At 35.6% G+C, this 23,500-nt stretch overlaps 1 protein-coding gene across 1 annotated transcript in view; it reads left to right on the forward strand.

The window, feature by feature from the left end:
• Positions 1-23,500, forward strand: part of TNKS (tankyrase) — a 203,465-nt gene that overhangs the window by 66,546 nt on the left and 113,419 nt on the right. The gene's annotated exons all lie outside the window — the stretch shown is intronic.

Raw genomic sequence — 23,500 nt, forward strand, 5'->3', positions numbered from 1 at the left:
CAACAAATATGTATGCCATTATCTCTACTTTATTATTGATTTGCCTTATTAACTGTCTCATTAATTTCTATGCTATCATAAGCATAAGCAGTAAGACCGTTTACTCTTAGAATTTCTGAGAATTACAGCATTAGATGATAACATACATTATTCACTCATCTTTTAGTCCTTTTTTATGGTTTAGATCATAATATTCCTGTATCTCATCTTTTCAGTTGATTTCTTTTGAAGACCTTCACCATTGAGCAAACAAGGGCATTTGTATTACTTTATAAAAGTAGTTTTGATTGGAAAGACAACCTGCTGCCTTATTACTCAGGGCAATAGTTAAATAAAATATGATGCTGGTCCTCCCTTGCCCTTCTGTTTGTATTTTTACCCTGTCTTCTCACTTTGCCCGTGGGAGCTAAGTACTTTGTAGATGAAGCAACGTGTTACCTTTTCATTTCAGATCATGAAAATTTGGGGCTTAAGTATTGGTTTTTATTAAGGCAAATGTCAAGAGCCAGCAAAGAGGAAGTGCTAGAATAGAAAGGCTGTCTCATAACAATATAGAAAATACTGCTATAAGTGCTATGATACCGAGCAACTATTTTCATTGATCTTCATTCTCAGAATGCTGCATTGGATCTATTTTTGTTTTTATTCTTAGCATCTGAGTTCTGCTGCCTTTGCCTTCTTTTACTTAACTGACCTTTGTAATTTGGAGCCTCTTTGTCACTGCAGTGGTAACAGTATTGCTTTAGGTTGTGTGAAAGTAAATGACTTTTACCGTCCTTTGAAATTCGCCCGTGTTTGAAGAAAATAAATCTTACGTTCACTTTTAAGTTTAGAGTACATGCTGTGCATTTTTATCAAAGATTCTGAGGTGAATGGAAAGTGTTTATATATAGAAAGCTTTGAAAATAATCTGGAATTTTGCTTAATTACTCTACATAGAAAGACAACGTCCCACCATGTTAAAATTAAGATAATCTCTGCTAAAGTAAAGTGACTTTTCTCAATTAATTAAGTGATTTGGTTAAGTGAATTGGTTAAGTGATTTGCTTGCTGAATCAAGATAACACCCACTAGAGGAACAAAGCTATTTTGAGCCAGTGTAGATAAGAGGACATTTAAATATAATTATACACTTTTAAATAATGAAATTAAAATATGTAGCTTCAGGCCTCCTTAGGTTCTGCAGCCTTTCCCTCTCCTTTTTTAACCAAGCAGTGGGCAATAGTAGCAGCCTTGGAGTGGTCTCTGACCAAAGGAGAAAGAGCGTTCGTTCGTAGTAACAGAGGTGCATTAGAAATGCTGACCAAGACCGTCTCTATATCTGAGTGTCCTCCCTCTGACCTTTCCTTCTCTTCATCCCTCAGAACCTTTCCCTGTCCGGTTGTTAGATTCATTTCATGCGACACTGTTTTTAGATCCACCTTCAGTTTTTCCAAAGACAAAGTTTAAATATGAATTATTAACAGCAAGAAGCCATCTCCTAATTTGAAACGATTTCTGGGGGGATTATATCAGTTACTGTTAGTTTGCAAAAGAGCTTTGGCGTAATAACTCATGGAGACTAGATTCCTGGAAGACAGATACCATATCTGTTAAACTTGATTGGAAAAGCATCTTACGCTGTACGTAGCTTAGATGGAAGATCCTAACTCTTCTTAGTCATAATACTGAATTCATTAATCGTGCTTTTCGTATTTACTTTTTTGGAAATGACATACAACTTTTCAGATATGATTTAAAAGAAAAACATTCTAGTAATAGTAGTTAATTTTGTGGAAAATATAAGCTAGTGATATTTACACATTCATGTTATATAATATAGTGAATTAACACTTAAGGGAAAAACATTCGAAAATGTTTCTCTGCCATGCAGGTTCTCTTCTGTGCAGTTCTTTCTAATGAAATTATGGAGGAAATATTTCCAAAGCTAAATTAAAACAATAAAGCATTGATAAAAAGAGTCTTTTGAAAGGAATGCCTTAATTTAGAGTTATTAGAGATAATTTTGGGTGAAATGTCATTATTTTTATGCCGGATGCAGTTGTAGTACTAGTACTTACCTTGGGAGTAAACTTTCTATTCTTAATATTTTTCCTCTTTAGGAATTTAGTTGCTGAAGATAACTCTGTAATATCTTTTATGTTATTACTTTTGTGCATTAGCCAAAACTGTATATAGGTGTATATGTATATTCCTTAAAGGAAATTAACAAAGTGAAAATCTCTTTTACAGGGAATTGTGAAATATGTAAATGACTAATAACCCCTTCTGCATAAAGAATGCATGGATTTTTATAAAGCTGTATTAAACAACCACATACCTTTAGTTTTATGTTAAGGACCCCCTGCAAGAGCCATTTGCTTTGGATAGTGCACTTAGGTATTAAAGAGAATAATTAATTGGAGAGAGTCATCAAACTCTTAGTTGAATTATTGTGCTAAGCGAATGACATGCTTAGAAGAAATCTTGAGGGCTTTTTGGTTTTTGCTAGCTACTCTGAAGTTCTAGGCAGTCAACTAAAGGACTTGGAGGTGGTTTTTTGTTTGTTTTTGTTTTTGTTTTTAGGAAATAAGCATATGAAAAGTCTAAAATAGCCTATGTAAATTTTATTTAAGAGCAGTGTGGGTGTGTTATGAATCTGGATTTTTAAAAATTTATTTTGGCCTTTCTCCCCCTAATTATAAGAAATACATTCATTGTGAAAATTAAGGAAAATAGAAAAAGTACAAAAAAGGAAAAAATCATTCTTAATTCTACTACCTAGAAAGAAAGAACATTTAGGTATATTTTACTTATAACCATTTTTTTTTCTGAGCACACATACCCCACACTCTTCTTTCTGTTTATTCAAACCAATCTTATATATTGCATACTGCTTAATAATAATTTTTAAAAAAATATTTAGGTCCATGGATATTCTCAGAAAGAATTAAGTATTCTTCTGCAACATGAATTTATAATGACTTTCTAATACCCTTCTGTGGATCTATTTTAGTTTTTTGAGCTAATCCTGTAGGGTTTACCTTTTAGGTAGGTTGTTTTCATTCTTACGCTTCCTTGTGAATTTCGAGTCATTTTATCAGTTCCATTGGAACTGTGCTTCTTTATCATATTCAGTCTTAGCATCCATAGATATGCTATATCTCTTCATTCCTGATTGAAGTATTGGAGGATTTGGAGAATAAAGAGCTTCCTTTTTAGAGGGCTGCATTGCATGTGGTATTATATGGGGAGAGCGTCCTTTAAATTAAAGTTGGTTGATACAGAAAATGTTCATTGAAGAGGGTAGGGATGTCGGAGTGTTTGTTAATCCTGTAAGGAAGATTCTGCAGGGCACAGTGGGAAGTTGAGTCAGGAGAAGGGGTAACAACAGATTGAAGCTGAGAGTTTGGGAGAGGATACATGACCAAAGGAGTGTTTATCATCGGCAGAACCAGAGATGACAGGGATGTAAAGTGGGTGAGTTTAGATGGTCACAAGGTTGCTGAGATAATTGGTCCCAGCAATTTCCTAGCAGGTTTAGGGGTAGGGAAATAGGGAAGAAGGATGTATTTGCACCAAGGTGTCCCAAGAATAAGCTTTAACCTGGATTCATTGCACTTCTGAGGAAATCCTAACCTGTGATTGATGGACTGGCTCCCAGTCTTTCCAGAAGGACTCAGCTGTGACTCAGGCTAAGGCAACGTGGAGGGGCCTGGCACGTGCCTGTTGAGTGTGGCATGTTAAATCAACAAAATATATCTGGAATCCTACTTCTTTTTTTTTTTTTCCTACTTTTTTTTTTTCCCCCTACTCCACTGCTTCCTACTGCTTTTCAGATGAACCAGAATCTTCAGCATGATCAGTGAGGACTTCAGTGAACTAGACCCTGCCCAGATAGGTTTGACTGCAAGGTTTTGCTCAAGCCAAAATTTACGATTCCTTTCTTTTTTTTTCACACTGTGCATTCACCCTGTCAGTAATTCAGATCTACTGTCTTTTCGAATCTCCAGTCCAGCCGTGTCTTACCAGCTTCACTGCTTTAGCCTTTGTATGTGCCTTCATCGTCTTTCTTTCATGACATCAGTAACCTCATAGCAAGTCTCTCTGTCTCCACTTACTCTTCACTCACTTTTCACTGTAGCTGGAGTGGTCTTCCTAAAGCCTAGATCAGCCCTATGATTAGAAAATTCTTTACTATATTGTCAATTACCCTTAAGTGAAGTCCAGACTCTTTAGCCATAACATTACCTTATAGCATATCTGGCCCCTGCCTTGCCTGTCTCTGATCTCGTCTTCCATTATGTTCTCCCATGATCTTTGCTTCAGCTATAGCTGGCTCCTTGCCCTTCTTCCACCAGATGAAGCCCTTGTCCGTGTCTGGACTAACACATGCTGTTCACTGTCCTGGAACACTGCGCCAGAACTTCACGTAGTTCAAGTCCAATCTCAGCTCAAATGTTTACTCCTCAGAGAAGTCTTTTTGTCCTCAATCCCATTAGCTTTCTTTATTTTCTTTGTGGATGTACTGATATCTGAAATTGCATTATTTTTCTGTTCTTGTTTGTTTGCCCCAATAGAATGAAAGCTTTACAAGGATTTGGACTGTTGTGTGTCTTGCTCACTTCATTGTGCCCCTTGCTCACTTCATTGTGCCCAGGACTTGTACAAATACATGGAATGATTAAAACAAATACTTCAAGGATCTGATTACTGGTGACTGAGGGCAACATATTTTCCGGGTTCTTCAGATACTCATTAACCATTAATTATTTGATATCTCATGCCCATATTGTAATAGTCTTATTAAATATTCTACTTCCTAAAAATTGTTTTGGATTGTTATAGTCATGTACATCTCTTAAAACTGTGCATTTAAAAGAATAAATTGGTATGATAGATGAGATGTGTACTGAGCCTTTTCTCAGTAGATTTCTTGGATAGCTCCCTTGATTGAGAACATTCCACTTCTGGAAAGATCAGACTGCCTGCAGCTGTCACTTCAGACTTCTAGATGTCAAACCAGGGCCTAATTTTTACTGTTTTTTTTTTTTTTTTTTTTTTTTGGCATTGCTCCGTTACTATGCTGCTTTGCATACTAGCTAATACTATAATGTGACATGTGCATATCAGGTGTAGTACTTTGTTACTATCAGCCTACGTGATTGAAGACTGATTTCTCCTACCCTTAATTTGAACTTTAGGAATTACTTTTATCAGTTATTAAGAAGTCTAATAGTATAATATGCTTCCTAGAAAATAAACCATAAGAGGAAATGCCTTACTTTTAAAGAAAAGCTGTATGTTTATCCACCTCATTTTTATTAGGGAGAATTATTGTTATGTTAAGATGAATGCCTGGTTTAAAAAAAAAAAAATTCCCTTTGGTGTAAGTAAGAAAGTTAAAATGTGTTATTGCTGAAATAAATCATTGTGAACACTCTTTAAAGTTATGTTGAAAATGTTAATCCCTTAACCACATAATTCTTCAGAAAATTTTATTAATGCTTTGATCGGTCTATAATTTTGGATATGAGTAGGAAAGTATAAGATTTTGTTACTAAAAGTAATTGAAACACCTTTTTTGAAACCTTAAAAATATGAAAAAAATTTAGAAGAGGAATATAAAACTAGTACCTTTTTAAAAAGACCTTAATTGACATAGGTCATATTGATTTAAATTTTAAAGTGTTACACCTTCAGTAAACAAGTCAAAGCCTTACTGAATCTAGTTATAATAATAAAAATAATGATAATGATAATAATAATAATAATAATAATAACGACTGACAACTCCTGAGTGCTTCTGTGAGCCAAGCACTGTTCTAAAGGCATTGAATCCTCACAACACTAGGAGACAGATAGGATTGTACCCATTTTTACAGATAACAGAGGGGTTGGGTTACTTTTATGAGTTCACACAGTCATTAAGGGAAATTACTGGGGATTTGAGCTCAAGCCGTTTGGCTCCAGAATCAGTGCTCTTATGTAGAATCGGTTTTTTACGTATTTATTCATTTAGAAGGATGTGGTATAAAAATATTTGAAAAACTGGACTAACCCATAAATTCAGGGCTTCAATCCAGTCTGTTAACATGTTTCTCTATTTTCTTAGCTTAAAAGATTATTCTTTTCAAAAAAGAAAATTTACCTGATTAATATTATCTGCAAGATTCATTGTCATATTATTATAAAATGAATTAGTTGGGTAATAAAAATGATTTATCTAATTTATAAAAGCTATTTTTAAGTCTTTCCTCTCTTGAATAACATTCATTTGACACATTTAAGAAAACCGGTATTTTGAATCTGTAAGGAAAGATGTAATTTCAAAATGTTTGAACTCTTCATAGATAAGGGGCACCTCAAATAATGTAAGTAAGCCTTATGTGAGTACAGGCAGTTATGTATACATAGGGAGCAAAGGGGGATGGAAAATTTCTGTTTAGATAACCCAGCACTCTAGTATTTCAGACTCTTCCCATCTACCTTTTTGTATAATTAAAGCCAGCAGGCTTACATCATTAAAACCAGCATGATCTTTCAACTCATCAAAAATGACATATTTGTGAAGTGTAATAACTTGTTAGTGTATACCCAGAGAGCAGCTGTCATTTTCCCCAGTGAACTGTAGCAGTCATACAGCACCTTCATTGCATTTTGGATTACAGTTTCAACTATAACCAAATCATGGCTATTTTAAATGGTTCTTTTAAAATTTCTTATAATAAAGTAATTGCTGTTAACATTGACTTCCTTAAAATAACACATGTGACATTAGAATTCATTAGTGTTCTGGTATTGTAAAGGTTAATAGCCCTATTATTTGAAATTCTTACTAAACTTTTATTTTGACATAATTGTAGATTTCCATGCAGTTCTAAGAAGTAATACAGAGGTCCCCTGTACCTTCTGTAGTATTTTCCCCTAGTGGTAACATCTTACAAAACTGTAGTATGGTGGGGTGCCTGGGTGGCTCAGTCGTTTAAGCATCTGCCTTCGGCTCAGGTCATGATCTCAGGGTCTGAGATCTAGTCCTGCATCAGGCTCTGTGCTCAGCGGTAAATCTGCTTCTCCCTCTGCCCCTCACCCCACTCTGGTATTGGGGTAATGCTGGTTTCATAGAGTGAGTTAGGAAGTATTCTTTAGGAAATGTTGGGTGCTTTTAGTTTCTGGGAGAGATTTCTTTTGGTAGAATTCACCAGTGAACCCACTTGGGCCTGGTTCTTTCTTATTTTGGAAGGTTATTGATTCAGTTGCTTTTATAGATACAGAGCTTACTAGGTTATGTATTTCTCCTTGTATGAATTTTGGTAGTTTATGTCTTTCAGGGAATTGCTCAATTTCATCTAAATTGTCATATTCCTATGTGTAGAGTTTGTTTGTAGTTTTCTTTTATCGGGCTTTTGGTGTTTGCGGGATCTATAATGGTATCTCCTGTTTCATTTTTGATAATTGGTCATTTGTCTTTCCTATGTTATCAGTGTTGCCTAGGAATTTGTCAATTTTATTGATATTTTCAAAGAGCCAGTTCTTTATTTTATTGATTTGTTATTTTCTTTTGTGTTTTCAATTTTATTGATTTCTGTTCTTTATTATTTCTTCCTGCTTCATTTGGACTTAGTTTGCTCTCTTTCTAGGTTATTAATGTGGTAACTTAGAAAATTGATTTGAGATTTTTTTCTCTTTTCTAATGTATGCATTTCGTGCTATAAACTTCCCTTTAAGTACTGCTTTAACTGTATACCACAAATTTTGTTATGTTCTATTTTCATTTTCATTCAGTTCAGCGTATTCTTTTTTCATTCTCATGAGACTTCACCTTTAACCCATGGATTATTTAGAAGAAATATTTAGATGCTGAATGTTTGGAGATTTTTCTGTTACCTTTCTGATATTACTTTCTAGTTTGATTACATTGCAGTTGGGCAACATTCCTTATGTTTTCATTTCTTTTCATTTTAAAGTTTTTGTTTTATGTCCCAGGATGTGGTCTTTTTTGGTATGTTCATGGGCACATGATAAGAATATGTTTTGGCTGTTATTGGATGGAGTAATCTCTAAACGAATGTTAGATCCTGTTAGTTGATGGTGTTGTTGACTTTTAATGTATCCTTGCTGATTTTCTTCACATAAACTCAGCTGATATCACAGGGTGAGAGGTGAGAGAGGGTGGCCTCACTCCACTGAATTGTAGTGAAAGTCTGTGGCATTCTGTGATCTCCACTAACACTGTGGTGAGGAGAGGCTAATTATTACCTAGAGGGTATGAAAGTCCTGGCTCCCAATGAGCTTGTAAATCTAGGCTCATCACTAGGCCTTTGCTTCCTGGGTGTGGGTGGAACCACAGTTATTTTGTTCTCTGTTTGTTTTGTTTTAAGTTTTGTTTTTGTTTCTGTTTTTTGTAGTATTTGGCTGGAATAGGCTGGTTATTGTCTAAAGGTTTTCTGTCTTGTTAGGCTGTCTCTTTACTGCTCCTTTGTCAGAGAGCCTGATTTCTTTTGTCTGCATCCATTCTCATTTCTAGATCGCCAGCTTCTCCAATTCTTAAGTCTGTGTGTATGGAGCAAAAGAACTTGAAAACTCACCACCCTATTGTTCCTTGGATATCGAGATCCTTGACCAGTCTGCCTTTTTCTGTCTACCTATGAGAGTCTTTGCATGTTTACTTTATTTATAAGATCCAGGTTTTTTAGGTATCCTTAGTAGGAAGAATAGGGGAAAGTATATCTCCATTTTCCTAGAAGTAGAAGTCTTGAAATCATTTTTAATTAGTCATTACTATATGGAGTGAGTCGCTACTCTGAGGATTTATGCATATAATGAAACTACATAAATAGTAGGAATTTTGGTGGCATGTCTGTTTTTCTAAAGCTTCCTGCTGATTAGAAACATAGATTTAAATAACTGTGAGTTAGGATAGGTAGTATTGGACCCTCAGTACTATTCACACAGTATTGCACAGAATACCATTGCTTGATAAGCACTTTTGCTTTTTTAACTGAATAAAAAGCAATATTATTATTTTAGTTTTACAATTGAAATAATTGTGACTGATAGCGAAAGTTACCAAGAGCCTGCTCCTTTTCAGTTGGTAACTGGTAGAAAAGCATATGGTCCCCTCTTTTGTGATCTTCTTTCTATGGTGATCCCTAATTTCATTTACTCTTTGGCTCAGCCCTAGAGTTGTTGCCGGGGTGGTGGGTGGGGGGGAAGGTAGCCAGTATTTTCCTAGTTTGCCTCATTCAGAGGAATTAAATTTTGAAACTTTAAAAAGTCACAAACATATGGCATGAGGTTTTTATTATTAAAAAAAAAAACAAGGTGTCATTTAGTAGTGGAATAAAGGGAGTAATTGGTGATTTTTTCGCATCACCAAGGCTTCATAATTAAAGTAACCAGCTTAGTGTTGGAGAATTTACTGGTGGAATTTTTACAGAATACCATCCTTTCCACAGTGTCAGTGTCCCTGTCTTACATTACTCATTCATAAGGCTGGGGAAACTGGAGCACGATATGATGCAAAAGATATAAGTTGACTTAAAACAAAAACCTTCTTTGAACAGATACCTGCTTGTATGCTTGGCATTTTTCAAACGGAATTGCCCTTACACCTACCTGCATTTCACACTTTCCAACATGCTGTCTAAGCAGTCGTCAGTGAGGAACATGTGCTAGCTGGTAGGCAGAGGCTAACTAGATGTGTAGACCCATTTGCTTAGGGAGCAGTTGAGGGAAGCTTTGGAACCTCAGGAGGGTTGTTGATGACCACGGAAGGCACAGTGTTCTCAACACTTTTTATGCTAGACAGAGGAAAAGACATCACTAGCAGCAGGTTTATGGCTATAGTATAGGACTGCAGCCTTGGCTCTACAGCACAGTTAGAAGAATTTTGGAATCAAGAACATCTGCATTATCCGGCTTAGATTTTATTGCCCACCGTTGTCTTTCCTCCCTCACGCACACTGTTCACTGTTTACTGGCTAGAGAGCAGTGTACTCACTGGCAGCATCATAGTATTTATTAAGCCCAACTCTCTGTGTATTTTATACCTCTACTCAAGAAATGAATGTGGCTGGAAAAAATATATATGGCTTTCTTTTTATATATAGAAAGAGAGAGAGAGAGGGAGATAGGGAGGGGAGAGGGAGGGGGAGGAGAGAGAGAGAGAGATGGAGAGGAGTTTGATGCCATCTTAGTATCATAAGCATAAACTTCAAATTGACTTTAATTCTTGTTTCAACCATTTCTTTCCTCGAATCTTTAGCACCCTTTCTACTGCTTTTTCTCAGCTAATTTATTTTCTCGTATTTCATTGAAAAAATAGATAGCATCAAACAGGAACTTATTGCTGTGGCTAATTCCATCAACCTAGCTACACCTGTATTCACATACTCTGCCTTCCTTCCGTTACAATGGGAGAAGTATCCTGGGGTATCCAGGTGGCTCAGCGGATTGACTGACTCAGTCTCAGCTCGGGTCTTCATCTCAGGATTGTGAGTTCAAGCCCCATGATGGGCTCCACGCTGGGTGTGGAGCCTAGTTTAAAAAAAAAAAACTTCAGTGGGAGAAGCATTCTGAAGCATTCTGTTTCTATCTAATAAGGTCAGCCCTCTTCTACTTTTGCTCTGGATTTCATCCCATTTCACCTGCTCAGGGACCTTCTGCAGTTATGCTCTTCCTGTTGGCTTATAACCATTTGTGTATATGTGGATTTTGGTAGCGCCCATCTTTAAAAAACACAATAAAAACAAAAATAAAAATTTTTCTCTTGATGCCTACATTACTCTCTAGGAACCCATTTTTCTGCTTCGCTGTGGAGCATAAGAAGTTATCCACGGTTACTCTTTCCTTTCCTTTTATTCTGAACTAAACTTACCTGGTCTAAATTTTGCCCCTAACCATTGTAATAAAATATTTTCTTTTTTCTCCCAAGTTTACCAGTACATTCTGCCTTGTATACCCAGTGGTCACTTCCTTATATGACCTCTTAGCTGCATTCAGCACCATTTAGTATCACTGCCTATTTGAAATAGTCTTCTAATGGCTTTCAGGATACCATACCCTCCTGCTCCCCACTCCCCACCCCCAAGTTTCACTGATGGGTCCTTCTCGTGCTGATTTTTTCTCCTTTGCTCTACATCTAAATATTGGAAGGGCCCAGATTTAGTTTTAGGATTTTCATTTCCTATCTGACTTTCTGGGTGATCTCATCTAGTCTGTTCACTTTAAATAGTATCTATCTGGCTCCTCAAGCCCTGTATCCCACCAATTTATGACTCTAGTGCTGACCTCTCCTTTGAGCTCTAGAAATATATATCCTACTACCTATTTGACACTTCCAACTTCGTTGTCTAATAAACATCTCAAACTCAACATGGCCAACAGAATTCTTTATCTCCCTATCCAGTGCCATTGTCAAGCTCATCAAGCCCATCCTTTCAGACTCTTAAGAAATGGCATCAAAATCTACCAAGTTGCTCAGGACAGACTTGATTTTTCTCTTGACATCATACATTATATTCAATTCATCACCCAGTTCTGTTGGTTGTATCTCCAAAATCTATTCCAAATTTACTTCTCTCAGTCTTTCCTACTGCCATCAAAACTTGTAAGGTAGACCAGGGCTAAGCAAAATGTGGTCTCTAGGCTGCTTCTGGTGAGCTGTTTGTTTCTGGCTTGCAGTGAGGTAAGGGAGTGGCACGAGAATATAAATCAGCTACATCAGTAAGTACACCTTTAGTTTAGCCAACTTTTTTTTTTTTTTTTAATAGTAAGGCTTCTTTGATGAAAACACATTGCACTGATTTACATTCTGATGCAAAAGCTCCTGATCTTTCTGGCTTATTGACAGGCTCATTATTGGCATAAGGCAGTGGACAATAGTAGGAAAATAGCCTAGTTTGATTAGTGGTGGTCTAGACCACTGTTGACGGCCTCCTGTCAGCCTTCCTTTAGCCAATGTCTATATAGTAGCCAAGAAACTTTTTAAAAATTTAATTGGTTTAGTTCATTCATTTCTTTACAAGTAATTCTACTTAGAATACAATTCAAACTTTTTATCTATTTCCTGCCTACTTCTCTGACTGCATTGCTTAGCAGTTTCCCTGTTGCTCCTTCCAGGCCAGCTACACTGTCTGCATTTCTCTTAACCATGAACTCTAAGCTGGTTTCTGTCTTTATCTTTCTCTACCTTTTTCTGTCTTCTCCTTGGTGTGCTCGTTCCTTCATTGGAATGCTCTTTTCCTCAGATCTTCTCGTAACTACTTTCTCTTCGTATTTAGGTCTCAACTCAAAAATCACTACCTAAAATAAGTTCTTCCTAACCCTTCAAATACACTAGTGTCCAGTCCAGCTGCTGGTCACCCTTTACATCACCGATCAGTCACTATCTGAAATGATTTCATTTATTTACTTTTTTGGTTATTTATCGCTTAACTTCCAATCCCTGGATTCCAGTCCTGGCTTCTTGAGAAGTGAGATTTTCTCTTTTTTGTTCATGGTGTGTGGTGTCAGCATTCTCTAAATATGTGTTAAATGAATGATCATTCAGTTCATTGGTGCTTCATAAACTAGAACTGTTTTATTATAACGCTATTACATGGCAGTATCAAAATAGCATTCCAGAACTATAGAGTGTGCAAGAAATGCGACATCAGTCAGGTAAGATGCCATTGACAATAAGAAAATGCAGAAAGGGATCTTTGGTAAGTTTTCCAGTCTAGCGTGTGTTTGTTTGTTTATTAAATCTGTGTTAATCTGTTGATCCCAGAATCTGCAAGTGCCTTTTCCAGCTGCTCTTAAGTGAACAAATTCGCTCTTTAGTTAGATTGTTTTAAAAAGAATCCTTATCACATCAATGAAAAAAAAAACAAAAATAAAAAGCACCTTTTGTGTAAAATTCACGCTATATAAAATTTTCCATTATAACCAGCGCAATATCTGACCCATACTAGGACCCAATAATAATAGCTTTTGTTATTGAAGGACAATTACAGATAATTAGTTGATTAATTTGTATAGTTTGTATACAAAATCATAATCCCAGATTAGGCAGGAAATTGAGAACCTTTTCTGACTGAGAACAATCCTACTCCAGTGTGCTATGATTTTTGTGGGTGTATTTTCATGTATTTGCTTAGAGGTCATAAGATATACTGATGAAAAAGAAGCCGTGGGTAATTATTTTATAAAGTTAAGTTGTTATCTGGTGTCATGGAAGGAAATTTACTAAAAACCTAATTTGAAATTCTCATCATGTGACTAAACAACCTTGTCTTTTTTTTTTCTTGGTAGACTTAATTAGATACCACAATCAAAAGGTAAACCTGCTTCAAAATTTCCCATTTATTCCAGTCTATGAAATTTTAGTTTTTATATTTGTAAGCCCTTCATTTTCGCTTTTTCTCTTTTTGGCTTTTCATCTTCTTCAGTTTATAAAAGACTTTTCCAAAATAGAGCTAAAACAGAATCTGACATGGTTAATTGATTTTTTTCCCCCAAGAAACAGGTGACAAGTTTTTAGGGAATTTTAACGTGAATCCACCTCTGGAATGCAGATGTAGTTATCATAAAATGGAAGCTGAAATGGCAATGGTGCATGCTTCAGTGGTTGACTCAGTTATAAGTCTTCTTATAAAAGGGGGGGGAGATGAACTCAGGGTTGTATGTTCAGAAGTAATCAAATTTTACATTAAAATCTTTGAAAAAAGCTTTGGGTAGATCATTAGTGGCAGTTTTAGGCGTTACTGTTATTTGTATCCGTGGAGAACTTAATGATATCCATAGTTGAAACTTGTAATTAGGCCTTCGAAAAGAGGAAAGATGATAGATTTCACATACTGAAATACAATGAAACTTTTACAACTTACACTGTTTCATACAAATGCAGCTGCTACTCTGCCTCAGAATAGCATTATCCACTGGATGAACAGTTGAGCTATTGCATGATTCATATGTCATTGCTAATGTCAAGCTTCCCTACTACTATTACCCCATCATTTTTAAAAATATTTCCAGCTTATAGAGAAATTAAAAGGATAGTAAAATGAATATTTTATATACTCTTCCCATAGATTTACCAATTGTTAACATTTTCCAGGTTTATTTTATATCTTTTTTTTCCTCTCTCCCTATATACATATTTTTTCTTCTCTGAATTATTTTAGAGTTACTTGCAGATATTGTGGGGCTTTACACCTAAACACTTCAGCATGTATCTCCTAAGAAGCAGACTGAATACTATTATACTTGAGAAATTAAGCATTAATAGATTCTGTCTTCTAATATACAATTCATCTTCCTACTGTTTTATGAAAGCGTTTTTTGGCCTCTGACCTTTCTCATCAGTACCAGGTGATCCATTTCTTTAAGCAGCTTTCGAGCCCTTTGAACTCTTTCTTGGACACTTAGAGATTGGTATATCATTTTACTTCTACCTCATTGTCACCCTTTTGTATTGAAGGTGTTAGTGTTCACTGAAACATTTGCCTTTTTTCTTTCATGTCTTTTACTTTTGGCTTAATGATGTTACTGCTGTCTGTATTCATGTTATTCTTCCACAGGGATATTTGGATATAGGTAGTGATTGTGCAACATGACACATTACCACTTCCGTTAGGCTCTTAAGAAATTCATGATAAAACTGTTTTAAAAATCAAATTAAGGGGCGCCTGAGTGGCTCAGTCATTTAAGCGTCAGACTTTTGATTTCAGCTCAGGTCGTGATCTTGGGGTTGTGGGATCGAGCCCTGTGTAGGACGCCATGCTCAGCAGGGAGTTTGCTTGAGATTCTCTCCCTCTCCCTCTGCCCCTTCCCTGCTCCCATGCTTGTGCTCACTCTTGTTCTCAAATAAATAAATCTTTAAAAAAATAAAAATAAAATTAATTTTTTTAATCTCCCTTCAAAAAATAAATTAGTGATCTTCTCAAGGGAGTTTAATGCATTGGTGATCCAGATTGGATTTTCTAAGAATTTATGATTTTCAGTAATAAAAATATATAGGCAGAAGGTTATTCATTATTTATAATTGCAAAATATTGGAACCTTCCTAAATTCCCACTTAGAGGAAAATGGTTGAATAATGTGGTATATAAACATAATAAAGATTTCACACCTATAAAATAATGAACTTCTCTATAAACTGAGGATGTAATTCGCTGAGAAATACTGTTTACTGGAACAAAATATGAAAGGGTACTGATGGGATGCTGTCCTTTTTGTAAGGAATGAGAGTGGTATCTAATCCCCAATCACCTGCCTGTCCTCCTTCGTACCTTTATGCTGTCCCTCCCACCCACATTGTGTCAGAGTTATTCTCTGTGACCGATAGCCTAATGGCAGAGCTGATGGTATGTCACTTCTGAGATGGGTCATAAAAGGTTGTGGCTTTGGTCCTGGGCTTTTTTCTTGTCCTCTTGGATCACTTGCTCTGGAGGAAGCAAGCAGCCATGCTGTGAGCTACCCTATAGAGAAGCTTCTATAGAGAGGTACTGAATTCTGTGAGAAACTGAGGCCTGCCAGCAGCCACAAGAGAGTACTTGGTAGCATATTCTCTAGTCTACAGCTTACCTGCAACTTTGTTAAGAGATGTTAAGTCAGAATCATCTAGAAAACCACTCCCAGATTCCTGACCCTCAGAAATTATGTGAGATGACTGTTCTGTCAAGCTGCCAAGTCTTGAAGTAATTTTTAAGGCAGAAATAGATTACTGGTACACAAGGGAAAATTTTTAAAAAGATTTATTTAACTGATTATTATTAGAAGTAGTATTATTGCAAAATTAAATACAGGAAGGCTAAACCAGAAAACATTGAAATTGGTTACCTATAAGGGTGTGGGGACTCCATTGGCAAAGAAGAAGGTAAGAAATTCTCCATAGTATACCTTTTGATACAGTTTTAACTTCTGGAAGCATGTTGATGTTTTACATATTCAAAAAATAAATTAAATCAAGAATGGGAGGGGACCCTAAAATTTGAATTCAAACAGAAACAAATGAACCATCTGCATTTCAAATAAATAACCACATTGCGAGAAATAAGTATTAATCCAAGTAACTTTTGAACATAGCACTTTGACTTTATACCCTCAGTCTAGAAGGGAGGAAAAAAGGTAATTTCAAACACACCTTGGGTTCTTTTAGGTTGTTTTGCATTGATATGGGGTAGTAACTCAGAAACTATTTTATGTATATTTTAAGATTGAATAAATGCATTGGGAGCCAAGGCTCTTACTATAGCATAAGAAACTTACAAATGTGGAATGTGGGAAGAGAAAGGAGAACCTTGTGGAGTTGAATTGAAGGTGTAGGTTTCAGAATCATGGGTGGTGGCTGGGGGAGAGGAATCTTCTAGGTCTGCTGCAGAAAAGCCTACAGGCGGTATGTCACCTGCAGCAGTGGAGCACCCCTACTTCCATATCTGGGTTTCTACATGCTATTCCCTTATATGCTATTAAAAGAGCTCTTTGAAAAAAAAAAAATAATGGATTTCAGGCTAGTACAGGAAGGTATAAGATGAACCTGGAGCATCTTAATTGTGCAACGAAGTAAGGAAGTGCTCAAAAAAATAATGGGGGAGTGTCAAAAGGACACAGGAGACTTCTTGAAGGGATTCCCACTGACCAGATCTGGGACAATTTGAGCAAGAAAATAGATAGGGATAGTAATGGATTATAATCCATTAGATAAAATAGGAATAGATATATTTATACAGTGATTAATAAGTGAGCGAATGAATGAACGGGGAGAGGTTCTTTCTTGCTGTTAGATTGCCTGTTGATAAATGTGGTGGGACTGTTGGAGATGGAAAGTCACTGTTCGCAGCCATCACAGTGAAGACTGGTTAGGACAAGAAACATTAGCAGATGCTGAATCTCAAGGACCAGATTTGATGAGGTACAGTATATATATGCTGCTGGTTCTCAGCATGTCTGCCCGTAGATTATTACTTGGGAAAACAGTAGCTGTACAGTGGAGAAATCTGACAGTACCTTTTTTGGGAAAGCAAAATTAATATCATCAGTGAGAGTCAAATAACTTTTGTATGCTGGCAGATGTAATACTTAAAAAGGACATAACATCTCTTATGTTCTATTCTAGCCAGGGATGCATAAGTAAATCTCATGAAAAGACATCAGACAAATACAACTTTAGGCATATTCTACCAAATAATTGGCCTGTATTTTTCAAAAATGTCATTGTCTTGAAAGACAAAGACTGAAGAATTATTCCAAGTTAAAAGAGATTAAAGAGACATGACCACTAAATGCAAAATGCATGATCCTGGACTGGAGGGGAAGAATGCTATAAAGGATATTATTGGAACAATAACAAAATTGGAATACTTTCTCTCTGTTAGATGAAAGTGTTGTACCAGTGTTTAATTTCCTGAATTTAATTACTTTGCAATGCTTACATAAGAAAATATCCTTGTTTTTAGGAAACAGATGCTGAAGTAATAAAAGGGAAAGAGACACGATACATTGCAACTTTCTGCAGTGGTTCAGAAAAATTATTTGTTACTTATACAGACATACACAGAAATACGGAGGGTGATGGGCAAGAAAAGATTCTTCTCTGCCTTCAAGGTCTTCCAGCTGGACTAAGAATTAAATTTATGTGAGACAGATTACTAGGAGAAAAAAAAAAAACCAAAGTTTTAGTACATGTGCATGGAGGCCCAATCATGAAATAGAGACCTAAAGAAACGACCAAGGCATTCTTATACGTTTTAGACAGATAATATATTTGTGGGGATTGACAGGATAAAGGAAACAGGTGTTTGGGAACTCTAATTAGTAGGGAATTCTAAGCAGAATTTAGGCTGAATTAGTAGAAAAAAAGACAAGGTTTGTTCCTATACCTTTCAGGTCCCTATCTCTGGTGATAAGGATATCTTTTTACTTCTCAGTACAGGGAGGGTATTTTTCGTATGGAAGATTTGTTTCCTGCTTTCAGGAGGACAGAGGAGGGTCTAAGTGTCCTTTACACTAGTTGTTTTTTAAGTAACTTATTTAAAATAGTATATCAAACATATTTTGGGGTGACCTGCCCTTGGCCCCTATAGGGAAAAAAGAGAGAGGGGATGTAAAGCACATAGGTGAAAAGTTAGAAATTGGGGAGTCTTGGCAAAGAATATACAGGAATCCTCTGTACTAATTTTGCCGTTTTTCTCTATGTTTGAAATTATTTCAAATAAAAAGCTTTTTCAAGTTATCACTGTAGGCAAAAAAAAAAAAAAAGTGACAGAGTTTGATTAATAAATTATATAGTCATTCTATACTATTTTATACTTTTCAACCCCAGATCTCGGTGTTGTTTTTTTCAAATTACTCATGTTTAGGAAAAGCTCAATCTTTTTTCTTTCCTTTACATTTTACTTCTAACTGCATTTGTAGTCTTTTCTGTTTATTATTCCCCCAAAATTAAATGTTTATATCTATTCTGTGAGTAGAGGTCCAAGTGCGCATGCCTTGTTTTAGATCAGAATACCATTTTATGAGCCTTGTTACGGTTGTTAACTGTCTTTGTTTTCTGTCTTTTTCTGAAGAAAACTCTTGGGCATTAAATTTGTTGAGGTTGTTTTGCATTAAATCATATCTGCATCCTTTTCTCTTGTTTTACTTCAAAGAACCCAATACACTCAGTGTTCTTTGGGTGAGGATATATTCACTTCCTCCTTTGAGCATGCATCACCTTAGTGGCCACTAGGTAGGTCCTAGTGCCCTGGAAGCTTTTTAACCGAATTAGCCTTCTTAGTTTTGTGTATCTGTTATAGGTAGGCGAGTTGGATTTTCTCTTCTCAGCGAAAGGATTGGGCTCACTTACAGTGTGAATAATTTTGAGTATCTTAAAATTGTGCATTTGATTATCAGCCTCTGACAGTTTAAATTGCGTGACTTTTTTTTTTTTTTTTTTTTGGCGTGGGCATTGAAAAGTCATCGGAACTGACAGCTTGACTGGACATGAAGAGGAATACAGTGAATCATATGCTCAAGTCTTTTCGAATGAAAGAGGAAAATGTATAATTAGCTGAAATGACTATGAGTATTGTTTTATATGTGGGTATTTCTTTTTAAAGAAGTAATTTTTAGAAGATTAATTAGACAGGAAATCAGTGCTTTACAAATAGACCATCCATTGATTTGTGGATTATCAGAACTTCGTCATCTTCAGGTTAGGTTATAATCCTTTACTTTCTGAACAGGACTAACACTCTATGTATCAGTTTTTATTTATGTTCTCTCCCTCTTGTTTTTTCTTTGTGGGGAGAAATTCATTGCTCTTAATTTTAGTTATATGTATTTGGCATCAGTGTTTTGAAATAGGCCCTGAGTAAAAAAGAATCTCCACTGATGTTCTAATCTTTCTGTGTTGTTTTTCTATTATTCTATGACCCTCCGTTGCACTGAAAGTGAATGATGTATTGCTTATGACGGGACATAAAAATGACTCTTATTTTTTAAGAAGTCATTAGAATGCCGGTGGCAGTAACAGACAGACATGAGAGAGGTATTCTTTTCTCTAGAAGAGCGACAAATTTTGTGGACTTGTTTGAAAAATAAGTCTTCTTTCATTTTTAAAAACCGAATAAGGGAGTATAAAATAACTGCTTGTCTGTACTCTTTATACAGCAAAAAGAAAAACATGCCAAGTAGAAATATTAATGATTTTTTATAGAAGAGAAGGGTAGCCAAGAATATAGAAGGGAAAGAAACTCAAGAATGGAAGCAATATTTAAATGCTTTATACTTAGTATCATCATACCAAAAGTTTGTGATTTTACTCATTCCTTTTTCTTAAGGATGTATTTTTATACATACCTTTCTTGATATTTTAATTCTTAATTAAGGGACATTTGACAACTTAAAGGACTGGGATTCATAGAAAGTTCTTGGATCCTTTTATATTTCTCTATATTTACCTTAATCCTGGCTTTCATGTCAGTGTTAACTCTGTTCATTATTTAAAGAACATTTTAGGCCAAATTCATGTATAAATGTTGTGGGTGATACTTTGAATTATGGCAGGGTTTGAACCTAAACATCTAAACTCTTGGAGAAGAAAATAGCCATGATCATACAGCCACATCTGTGTGCGTGTGCATGTGCGTGTGTGTGTGTGTGTGTGCGCGCGCACACGCGCGCACGAGCTCGTGCTCACGCACGTGTGTTTATATCCATTTTACGTGATTACTCATTTTCTTTCAGAACAAAGAGATAATATTATTGAATGATAGTTTGTATATTTTGTTTCTTAAAGAAAAGAGAATGGAAAATATTATTCCAGATATTTTTTACTTTAAGTCCTTATGTGATACTTTTCAGAGGAAAGTGGTTAGATAAAAGTTGATATATTTTTTAACATGATTTGACCAAAGAATTAAGGTAAAGATAGTCTCCCCTAAGAAATATTTAAAAATATAAAGTAGAAAAAAATTTTTTAATATATTAAAAACTGTAAGAGTCTGCTCTTATAGAAAGGAGAATGGCAAATTTTTTTTGGAATAGGAAAAAAAAAGGGGAAGATGACGTGCATAGAGCCCTACAAGAGAAATGCGTGTGCATACATGGTACGGCTGGTGCCGGGATCACAGAGCTAAAGAACACTTTGAGGAATGAATAACTGGAAAGCTTTCCACAAACTCGGAGAGAAAGGGAAATGGGGTGAAGATGTCCTGAAAATTTTACTCATAGAGAACAGAATGAGTGAAGTCCTTAGGAAGCTACATAGATGGCAGAAAGACTTAAATTTATAAAATGCCTGACCTCTAACAGTTTTCCTTCAAAACAAACGATTGTCTTAACCATTTTTATTATTAAGTTAACTTGCTTCCTATGAACCTGAATTGAAAAATATTGCTACTGTTATCATCACACTTTGCGAATGAGTTTGCCATTGTCCAATAGGGTGATGTAATTAAGTCTGAATGTTCTCAGTGTTGTTATTTAAAACAAATGAGAGCGCTTCCTTATAGGTTCTTTAAGGTTAAAATTCAGCAACACTAGCGTATTTTTAAAAACAGATCTATCTTTAATTGGTATGAAAACCAATTAGGCTTTCAAGTTGCCCACATTAACAAACTGTAAGTTGTTTCAACATAAGGAGAACAGCTTAGGAAAAGTTTTTATCGGTAGGATGTGAAAGTGGCTTTCTTTTGATTTTGACCAAACCTTTCTCTGTGGGCTAAAACAAATGAATTTTATTTGTTAATTGAAATGATAAAGTACATATGATTGCTTTAAGATATATTGCATAATCTTTATTATTCCTATCTACTGTGTAATCATGTACATATAATTAAGCCCTTATTTCCCTAAGTATTCAATGAAGGACCTTGTATCTTTTCATCACGTAGGATAATACTACATATATTTACTATGTTTTCTGTGTTTCATGCAGTTCAGTAACTTTCGTATTTATCTCTGATTTAATTAAGTGGGCTTAATTAACTGCTGAAGCTATTCCTCAAAAATGATGGTGAGTTCTTAGTGTCACAGTCCATTTTGGTTTGTGTTGTGAGTCTGTAGCAGTGAGGAGGCGAATTGAAGGGTGTACAGAAGCAATAGGACTTCTTTGAGTACGTTTGAATACTTAGAATCTTGTATTCATTTTCCCTTAAGACACTCATTTCTGCATATGTCTTCAGGTAGATTGTGTAAAGCTTGGTATTCCAACGTAATCAGGAAAGTTCAGGAGCAATGGGAGATGTGTTTTTATTTATTCAACAAAGGATAATTGCAGAAGAGCATCATGGACCTCTGTAAATCTTTCCACTGTATCTGAACTCTTGAGCTGAAAAATACTTATATAGGGAATATATCAAAAGGCCTCAGTGGTAATTTTGATATTCTTACATCTTCATCTTGTCAATGTTAGGTTTATCCTTCAATACAATGCTATATACTATTTGAGTTACTTATTGGAGAATTGTTCACTCTTGTCCACTTTTTGTTAGATTATAATATTGGAAAATAAATCAATCACTATCTGACTAGATCTGTTATATTCAAGAATCTTAGGTTATATGGATGGCAGTGACTGAGAATTACATTTGGCATAGCAAGAGTCCTCCAAAAATAGATTCATTTTCTTTCATTTGTAAATTTGCGCTCAGCTAATCAATAGAAGTAATGTTTTCATTATCAATTATATGCTCCTCTTGAGAAAGAAAATAGCACCTCATACTCATGAACTGTCGTGACCCATCTAGGCCACAGACAAAAGCAAAGTCATTGAGAACCACAATCTAACCAGACATCCTCCTCACATGGCTGATAGTAGTGTCAGCTGCCTTTTTAGCTAGCCATACAATTGCCCCCATTTTCTAGCAAGACAAACCTCTGCGTCCTTAGGCCCTCCTCCCAAGTCTCCCAACAAAGCTCAAATGCTGTAATAGATTCTTTCTAACACTCTCTTACTGAAATGCCCACTGTTTCCCATCTCTTGTGTTCCTCCTCAGTGTGACAAATTAACAGACCAGCTTGTTCAACTGTAGCTGTGTCCCTGGTCATCTTTGCTTGGAAGGCATTGCCACTAAAATGTATTTCTTAAGATGCAGAGTATTCTCCCAGTGTTTAGAAGGTGAATGCTTTGTTAACTTTTTGTATGTATATTTTCAAATCGCATGTTTCTTAGCACTTATATATCAGTCATTTTGTTATTTGTTAAGTATATAAGGATACTGTCACAGTTATTTACACAAAACCACCTGATGGCCAGTTATGATGATATGTTACGTGCCTTCCTGAAACAACTTCTGGAATTACTGTTAGTTCCAGTATCTTCCCCAGGAGACCTATCTCCACAAGTTGTTTTCTGTAAAATATGAAAGTTTTTCAGTTCAGTCTCTGTCATGAAAACTATAGATCTCCGTTTCACACAAAGCAGAGAATGAATCTTAAAGCTTTTCTTAGTTTCACTCTTTGGCAGATAACCTCAGCAAGTCTTCTTATATTTCAAGGCAAATCAGTGACCCCCTGGGACTTAAAACTTTTACACTTTCTAACAGCTACAGATAATTCTTTATACTCTGTTGTAGATGTGTTTGCCTTAAATCTTTTAAGGTTATCAAGATGGAAAACATGAGGCTGTCAAGAATTGGAAAATAGCTTGCTGAAATTTTGTACTAACTCACTCTTAGGTAGTCCTTGCCATCACTCTCGTGTAATTATTTGCAGAAGCCATTATAGAAATGGCTGGCTCTACCAATTAAACCACATTTACTCAAAATGAATGCATAGTATTTTTTGCTAGTGCAGAATGAGAGATTATGTAAAAGAAGAATCATTTTCAGCATTTGCATGGTTCTAGTTGCTGTTAATTATAGCTTTCTCTAAAATGTGTGACTATTATTACCTAATCACAACTTAGAAATGTGAATTTATTTGGAACAATTACCCACTTTTGTCACACCACGATTTCCACAAACATAATTTAAATTTTGTTTGTGTCTATATTCTCTTTGGGCTCGGGACAAATAATTTGAGATGTGGCAAATGGGCCAGAATAATGTCATCC

This window comes from Ursus arctos, unplaced genomic scaffold, assembly GCF_023065955.2.
Source record: "Ursus arctos isolate Adak ecotype North America unplaced genomic scaffold, UrsArc2.0 scaffold_27, whole genome shotgun sequence".
NCBI lineage: Eukaryota > Metazoa > Chordata > Mammalia > Carnivora > Ursidae > Ursus > Ursus arctos.